Here is a 9,331-nt window from a genome sequence, read left to right as displayed (position 1 = left end):
AAATGGGACTACAACAAACTAAAAAGCTTCTGTACAGCAAAGAACATCAGCAGAACAAAAAGGCATCCTACAGCATGGGAGAATATATTCATAAATGACATATCTGATAAGGGATTAACATGCAAACTATATAAAGAACTCTCATGCTTCAACACCCAAAAGAGCAAATAACCCAATTAAAAAATGGGCAGAGGATCTGAATAGACACTTCTCCAAAGAAGAAATTCAGATGGCCAACAGGCACATGAAAAGATGCTCCACATTGCTGATCATCAGGGAAATACAAACTAAAACCACAATGAGGTATCACCTTACATCAGTTAGGATGGCCAACATCCAAAAGACAGGGAACAACAAATGCTGGTGAGGATATGGAGAAAAGGGAACCCTCCTACACTGTTAGTGGGAATGTAAATTAGTTCAACTATTCTGGAAAGCAATATGGGCTTCCTCAAAAAAACTGAAAACAGAAATATCATTTGACCCAGGAATTCCACTCCTAGGAATTTACCTGAAGAAAACAAGATCCCTGATTCAAAAAGATATACTTAGCCCTATGTTTATTGCTGCACTATTTACAGTAGTCAAGATATGGAAGCAACCTAAGTGTCCAGCAGTAGATGAATGGATAAAGAAGAGGTGGTACATATACACAATGGAATATTATTCGGCCATAAAAAGACAACAGATCTTAACATTTGCAACAGCATGGTTGGAGCTAGAGGGTATTATGCTCAATGAAATAAGCAAGGTGGAGAAAGACAAGTACCAAATGATTTCCCTCATTTGTTGAGTATAACAACAAAGCAAAACTGAAGGAACAAAATAGTAGCAGACCCCCAGATTCCAAAAAGGGACTAGAGGTTACCAAAGGAAAGGGATTGTAAAGGGTCGGTGTGGAGGGAGAGAGAAGGGGATTAAGGGGCAGTATAATTAGCACTCACAATATAGGTAGGTCATGGGGAAGGGAATACAACATGGAGAAGACAAGCAACGACTCTATAGCATCTTACTACGCTGATACACAGTGACGGCAATGGGGCATGTGGTGGGGACTTGATAACATGGGCAAATGTTGAAACCACAATGTCATTCATGTGAAACCTTCATTAGATTGTATATCAATGATATCTTAATTTTTTTTAAAAGCGTTTAATTCTGCATGGGAAAAAGTCCATATACAAATTCAGAATACAAGTCTCCAACTGGGAGGGGAAATCTTTCCTATTTATAACATAGATGGAGGGCTTATTTCTTTAGTATATAAATTGCTCCCAAGAAATCAATAATTAAAAATGCAACTGGGAAGGAGGAGATCTTACTATGAACATTTATCTGTATTTCATAACTGTGCTCAAGTCATTGTTTCAAAATTTCCAAAAAAAGCCCAGTTAGGTTTTGAAGGGACTTGTAGGGGTTCAATAAATGTTGGTTGTATGAATTTTTTAAAAATGCCACTGTCCAGTAGAAAAATGGGCAAAGGCAAAGGACAGTTCACAGAAAAAGAAATGCATGTAGTTCTTAAGTATGTGAAAGGATGCTCATTCTCACTCATAAGAAGAGAAATGCAAAATAAAAGGATAATGAGATACCACTGTCAAAGTTCATACTTTTTCATAATGCTCTACACTGGCAAGGTATGTACAAACAAGTGCTATCATGTCTGATGGTAATGTAAGTTGACACATGTTTGGAAGGGATTTGGTATTATCTGTCAAAATTTTAAATGAGCATACAACTTTAACCCCAAAATTACACTTCCAGGAATGTATCTTACAAACACAATAAAATAAGTGTTAAATGGTGAAAAAAAAATTATTGGGCTCATATAAATTAACACAACTTTAAAAAAGATATTACATTTTCATAAATAAGAAGAATTATAAAATTCCTCACATGTCTTTGACATCAAAGAGGTTGACTAAGCATTATTGGTGTACAAAAAATTCTAAGGCAGTGCTCTTCACAACAAATTATAATGATATGTTACAGTCTTATCTGGTTACTATGGTGATGAGTTAATCTGCAATTTAATTTTATGTATTAGTATTAGCGCCTCATTCTTCTATTTGCTAATGAAAATGTAATTATAGTATCAGGAAGAATGTGGAAATCCTATATATGATGATTTGTAAATGTGCGAAACAAAGACTAAGCAAGTCAAAACCTCATATACATTAAAATATATACATATGTAGCAATGTTTGTCCAATAACTTAAAATATTTCTTTCCTCAAAACATTTTTAAAATATCAATCTCAAAGTCTTAATCAGCTCCACTGGAATCATTGACACATTTCCAAGTGTAAGAAATATAAAAATAATAATATTCGCTAGTGTTTTCTATGAAAAAAATCCCATCTGACAGTAGACATTGCCCTACTGGCAGACCTAGTTGAGCATGTCCTGTGAAATAGAGGCACCTAGAGTAGATCTTACAACTCCAACTACCTAACTCAGTAGGTATTAAAACCATTCACAATCCCCACCTCTTTATCAGTATACAGTTGACCCTTGAACAATGCGGATGTTAGGGGTGCCAAGCCACTGTGCAGTCAGAAACCCACATATAACTTTTTATTCCCCCAAAACTTAATCACAAACAGCCTACTCTTGACCAGAAGCCTTACTGATAATATGAGCAGAAAGTGAACACATTTTTTGTTATATGTATTATACACCATATTCTTACAATAATGTAAGCTACAGAAAAGAAAATGTTTTTCAAATTTTCACAAACCTTCAAAAAATTTTCCAATGCATTTATGGAGAAAAGCTGTATATAAGTGGGCCCATGCAGTTCAAAGGGTCAACTGTAATTTACATATAGTGTATGTAATTCACCCATTTAAGTTCTGAGTTCCGTGAACTCTGAGATCCATATACAGTCATACAACCAGTGCCACAATCAAGATACAGAACACCTCCATCATCCCAAAAGGTTTCTGTATGCATTTTGCATCTCCTTAAACCAGTTAACATTTTTTTACCATTTCACCCATACCACCTCTTTATGGTATTTCATATCCAACTAATTTGCAGCTCATCCCTGGAGCATTACTCCTATTTGTTTAGATGACTCAGCTCTTTCTCAAATCTTCTCCTGGTTTTTGGCTTCAATAAGAGTTGTTCTGAATGATGCAACTGGCACAGAAATAATCACATGCTTGCATACTGAACTCATGAAAGGTATAGCCAAATAACCCATGGTCAGCTGAGCTTTTTTTAAATGGAGAATCACATCTGATATGTAACCTTTAATATTAAGTCCCATAGAAATTACTAAACTCGTATAGCCATTCCAAAATTGCAGACAGCCACTGCCCAGAGTTCAAATCTTCACTTCATTTGTCATCTGCCATGCAGGTCATTACAAATGAAAGAATAACTAAAAAAAAATGTGCTTTAAAATACATAAACAATTTCATATATTATTTACAGAAACAGTTTCATATATTTGTCAGAGAAAACATCATTAATTTCTACACTGATATATTAATCTTACAAAGCTACTTTATCAAATCTCAACAAATAAAATAGATCTAAAACACTTTTGTAAAAATACCAGATTAAATATCATCAGAACAGTGATAAAAACAAAATTAATGCAACATTTTGTTGCAGATATAGAATTAACATATTCCAATGACAAGAAACAAGTATCCAGAAATTATTTTGGTTTTCAGTTCCATATTGTGTAATAATTAAAGACAATCTGGAAAGGCTAAATAGGAGGGGATACAAGATGTCGAAAGGTAAGGGAACATGCTCCCTTAAAAAAGAAAGTTCAGGAAATGATTTATGTTTGGCCGTAAGCAAAGGCAAGACTAAGGGAACTCATGATAGGTACTCAAGAAATGCTTCATGGACTCCCGTGAAAATGAATATGAAGACAGGATGTATGTTTCTCTACAAGGCTGAATTTGATCAAATGATGACAGAAGCTGAATTTACAAAGAAGGAAATTTGTCCATGTAATAGGCACGACATTTCTCTAAAACACTGGTTCTCAGCTGGGGGTAATTTTGTGCCCCATGGGATATTTGGTAATGTCTGGAAACATTTTATCACAAGTCTGGTTGAGGAGAGGAGAATGCCACCGACATGTAGCATGCACATGCTGGAGATGCTGCTGAACACGCTATAATGCACAGGCCAGCCCCCCACAACAAAGAAAGACCCAACCCCAAATGGCAAAGCCACCAAGATTGAGAAAGCCTGTTCTAATCTGTGGAGATGAACAGGAGGAAGATCAGCACCCCAACACATTCTGACATTTCCCATTCTCATTACTCAAGACGAAACTGAGCAGTTTAATTCAGTGTAATTATTGTATGATTCTTCTCTGTATCCTTGTATCAAGAAATTTGCATTCTACTTTGTAGAGGAAGGTGTGTATGGGGGAGAAGATAAATAATGGCACACACAAAAAGAAAACCAGAATAAAAGTATAAATTAACTAGGTACCCAAATACTTCAAAGAAAAAAAGATCTCTAAACATAAGGATTAAATATGCAGATTCTGGTTTCTGCATCCTGATCCCAACTTTTAACATTTTCTAATTATGATTCTCAGAGCTAAACTGGCTTCTGAAAGCCTCTACATTTATCTGTAAAATAAAGACCTAACTTTAAGGGTAGATATGAAAAGTAAATTAATATTTGAAAGGTGCTTATAAAAATGCCTGGCACATAATGTCAGTTAATTATTGTCATCATGACAGCAAGGCATCCAGAGATATTTTTGTGCAGAAAATGAGATTGGAGCTGTTTTTATAGAATAGGTAAACTTGAGGTAGATGAAAAAGAAAAAAAAATGCATTTTGTGTGAGGAGAGTATCAGGTCATACTGAATGAAATGTACAACCCTCTTTACTCCCAACTCTTTTCATAGCTTTCTACCTCCCTCTCTTTTCCCCAGAACTTCTTACATGGTCATTTCCAACTTGAATTAAGATGCTACTTAGTGTGGCTTGATTAAGTAGGACAGGAGAGGATAACCCAAAAATTATCTTTTTTATTGCTGTAAAATATTTTCACATTTTTACAAGTCAATTTACTTGGATTCCTAGAAATGAACTTTGTTTTTAAAGTATTGCTTCAATTGACTGGGGTGTCAATTATATTTCATAAGAAAAAAGAAGGCTTAAGCTAATATAAAAGACATTGTATTTTGCAAGTTCATTAAATTTTTGAGCCAGAAACAAAAGTAATTTGCATAGTTCTCAATGTCACGGTGAGTTGCTCAATATGCCCAGTGTGGGTCTGAGTATATTTTGGAAGGAGGATAATTCATATGTTAAACTAAAATCCAAAATAAAGCTGCCTGTGTCTCATTCAAACATCACAATACAACTTCATCTACAAAACAGAAAGAATTCTACACTACCCTAAATTGAGGCAGTACAATAAATAACAAAATGAAATACCAAGTGCATTTATCTATGTAAAGGCACTTTTTAAAATAATCTAGTCACAGTAACAAATAGTGTTTTGCCAAAAAATAAGTAAGACTGGAGAACATAAGCAATTTTTCCCAAGGTCATTCAGCAAAATATTTGTAAGGGTAGACTCAGAAATGTAACTTCAGTTTACAACAGGATTTTCAAACCTGTTGATTCTATAAATCTTATGAACTGCTTTCAGGGTCAGGGAATATAGCCTGCCCCTAGTGTAGGGTGATAACAGAAAAATCAATGCCTGTTACATATCACACTTTATTTTTTTAGAATTCTTGCTTCCAAAAACTCACCATCTCAGAGCATTTTGCTTTTTTACTTCTGTAGTTTTTAAAAAATCATCTATTATATACATAAGTGAGAAAATGAAAAATATTTAAAACCCTATTACTACGTGGCTACTTAAAAATATCTCAAAAATATTTTGACAAAGAAGAATGTATAATCTAAACAAAATCACTGGAGTGAGTATGAAGCAAATAAATATAGTACAAATGGAAGACTATGAGTCAAGTAACTTTGAATAGTTACTTAAGAAAGCACAGAAAGTAGTATTATGCCATATATGTGCATATATATGTATCTTTTATGTATTAATTTTGTGGGAAACTGCCAATATTTCCTCTTTTAGCTCTACAGAATAGTTGACGCTTAATCCTTTCTACTTTAAATGGTCTCAGGATATTTTGAAAGAACAGTTTAAATTGATTTTAGTGCTCTGTCAACATAGCTATAGTTGAGATATAGAGGGAAAAATGCATATAAATTAGGTTATTTTGCAAATTGGCAACATCTTCAATATTATCTCCCCCTTCTTAATGGATTTAAATTAGAAACACTAATGACTACGTTAGCATATTTTGTGCTCAGTAGGAGACACGATAGAAGGGTTCTTTGGGTAAATTTAAAGAGAGATAGTTGAATATCATTAGCAGCAAAATAAAAATAATATTTCACTGAAAGCACAGAGTTTTAAGGAAATGTTGAATGTATCTCAGAGAATTTTAAATAAATTTATGGGGTAGTTGTAAACCATGCTGAAATGAAGAACTTATTGAAAAGCATAATTTTCCCTCTACTAAATTAAAGTTTAAAATAGTGTCTTTTCCTCTGTGAATCATTCTCAAATGAACTCTGTCCTGTTTTAGAAAAATATTATCCCAGACATATTTATTCATCAGGTCTACAGCATAAAGTATTTAATATTGTTTTAATAGAAATGATTTGCTTATATTTATTCCTATGCTTTCTTCTACATGATCATTTTTATATTTGAAATGTGGAATGTGAACTGGTAGGGTCAAGGCATGTTTGGTTATTCAAACAGAATTATTCTCAACTGGGATTTTATGACATGCACTAACGGGAATTTCACAGAACATAAATGCAATGAACACAACTAAGGGGACTAGAACTGGGAATAGGAAACACAGAAACTGAAGCTTCTGTCTTTCTCAAGGACCGCATGGTCTGCATGCCTGCTTCTCTTGGCAGGCCTGTTGCATTTTTCTTTCCTTTTTTTCTTTTTGTTCGGCAGGGTAATTTCCGCTTTCTGAACTCTACAGACCTTAGACATCTAGGCATATAGCCAACATACTTTTACAAGCTCAACTCTGTGCTAACTGCTGAGAGTTATGGTATACCACATCTGCTGAATGCCTATGATAAAAAGCATTTACTCAGAGCAGCTCTGTGTATTCCTGAGAACTGTGTGCCTAAACCTGATCCACACAACTGATGTGACCATAAATATTCAGCATCATGAAGCTAAGTCCTTAGTTCATCCAAGAAATATTTATACTTACTAGTTGATAAACATTGTGCTTAGTGCAGAAAAGAAAGCCTTTGATCTCATAAACTACATAGTTGAGTAAAACAGAGGCTGTTTTTCAAATAATCATACTTATTAAAGTATCCTTACCTGAGAAAACTCAGAAGAAAAGTCTGTTTTCTGTGAGAAAAGTTTGCATTTCTGTAAGAATGCATGACAAAGGAAATTCAATTCTAGATTGAATGTCAGGGAAATTTTTCTAAGTAAGTTAAGTTAGAGATGTGATAAGAAGAATTAACAGGAGTTCACCAAGATAAGAGTGAAAGACAAGGTGAAGTGTTCTGAGAAAGAAAAAAACATATGCAAAGTCCCTGAGGTAGAAGACAAGAAAATACACCCAAGATAAGGCCTCAGAAGCTGGTGAAGAGAAAATGAGAATATAACTGGATTCAGTTAAGGTTGAAGAAGTAGGCAGAAGACACTTCACTTGGTCTCACTAAAGAAGGTTTGGCTTTTTTCTCTATTCTTGCAATGATACGAGCCTTAGAAGAACTTTAAACAAATAGGTAACTTAATGAGACTTTTATTTGTAAGATATCCATAATTGCAGTGCAGAGAAGAGATGTATGGGGGAAAATGTAGGAGCAAGACCAGTAGGCAGACAAGTTAACAGTGCAAATAACACATGATAGAAGTTTGGCCTAAAACTGGTGGTAGGAATAAAGGAAATGTTTAGAATTGAGAGATATTTAATAACAAAACACATAGGACAAGATTATGTCCCCCCCTAGAATTGGGAGGATGGGAAAAGGGCAGAACATGTAAACTTATGGATGTGTCTGCAGTACCTGAATTGCTAGGATTACAGATACCCATATTATATATTGAACTGTATTCCCCTATAAAAGACACATTGAAGCTTAACCCACAATACTTCGTACTATGGCCTTACTTGGAAATAAGGTCTTTCCTCAGGGTTAATCAAATTAAAATAAGGTCACTAGGGTAGGCCCCAATCCAACATGACTAGGATCCTTACGAAAGGGGAAATTTGAACACAGAGATAGACATGCACAGAGGGAAGGCGATGTGAAGATGCAGGAGAAGGTGGTTGTGGTACTGGAGTGCTCTGTCTACAAGCCAAGGAATGACAAAAATTGTCAACAAACTGACAGAGCTAGGAAGAGACAAGGAAGGATCTCTTCCCTACAGGTTTCAGAGGGAGCAGGGCTCTGCTAAACTCTTGGTTTTGGATTCCTCGCCTCCAGAACTGTGAGACAATATATGTCTGTTGTTCTGAGCCACCAGTTCACAGTACTCTGTTTCAGCAGCCCTAAGAAACTAATACAAGCTATCCCTAATCCTGGAAAGGATTTATCTGATCCTTCTGAAGATCCAACCTTTAACTTTGCTGTTATTGTTAGGGTGCTTAAAATATCTAAGGTAATGTGACACATGAGGTTTCTTTTATAATTGACATTTAATTGAAATACAGTTCATATACAATATTATGCTGGTTTCAAGTATACAACAGAGTGATTCATCAGTTTTACCCATTATTAAATCCTCACCTCAAATAGTACAGTTACTATCTGTTAACATAGAAAAATGTTACAGATCTACTGACTATATTCTCCATGCTGCACTTTCAGTCCTGTGGCCAACTTATATTGTGATTGAAATTTTGTGTGTCTTTATACCCCTCACCTCCCCAATCACCCACCCACCCCAAACCCTCCCCCATGTTAGCCACCAGTCACCTCTCAGTGATACATGAGATTTGTATACTGTAGAAGGTATAGGTTTTATACTTTCTGAATCATTGATTTTACATATCTGTTTATAACTTCAGTTATCAGGTTACAGAGGTCTAATTTTGTTATGACTATCATCATTGTTAGTAAATATGCTGATTTTAAATCATCTTGAAAGACATGCAAAAGATGTTTCGGCCAAATAGATCTCATTAGACTTCTAAAGATGGTCTAGTAGGAGAATTCTGTGTTAGTCCCCAAAATATCCACCCCCTGATGTATAGCTCCTTTATGAAAACTGTGAATATGATGGAATTTTGTTTCTGTGATTGGGTTACAATATTTGG

This window comes from Manis pentadactyla, chromosome 12 (genome assembly GCF_030020395.1).
Source record: "Manis pentadactyla isolate mManPen7 chromosome 12, mManPen7.hap1, whole genome shotgun sequence".
NCBI classification, from domain to species: Eukaryota; Metazoa; Chordata; class Mammalia; order Pholidota; family Manidae; genus Manis; species Manis pentadactyla.
Note: the sequence above shows the minus strand (reverse complement) of the source record.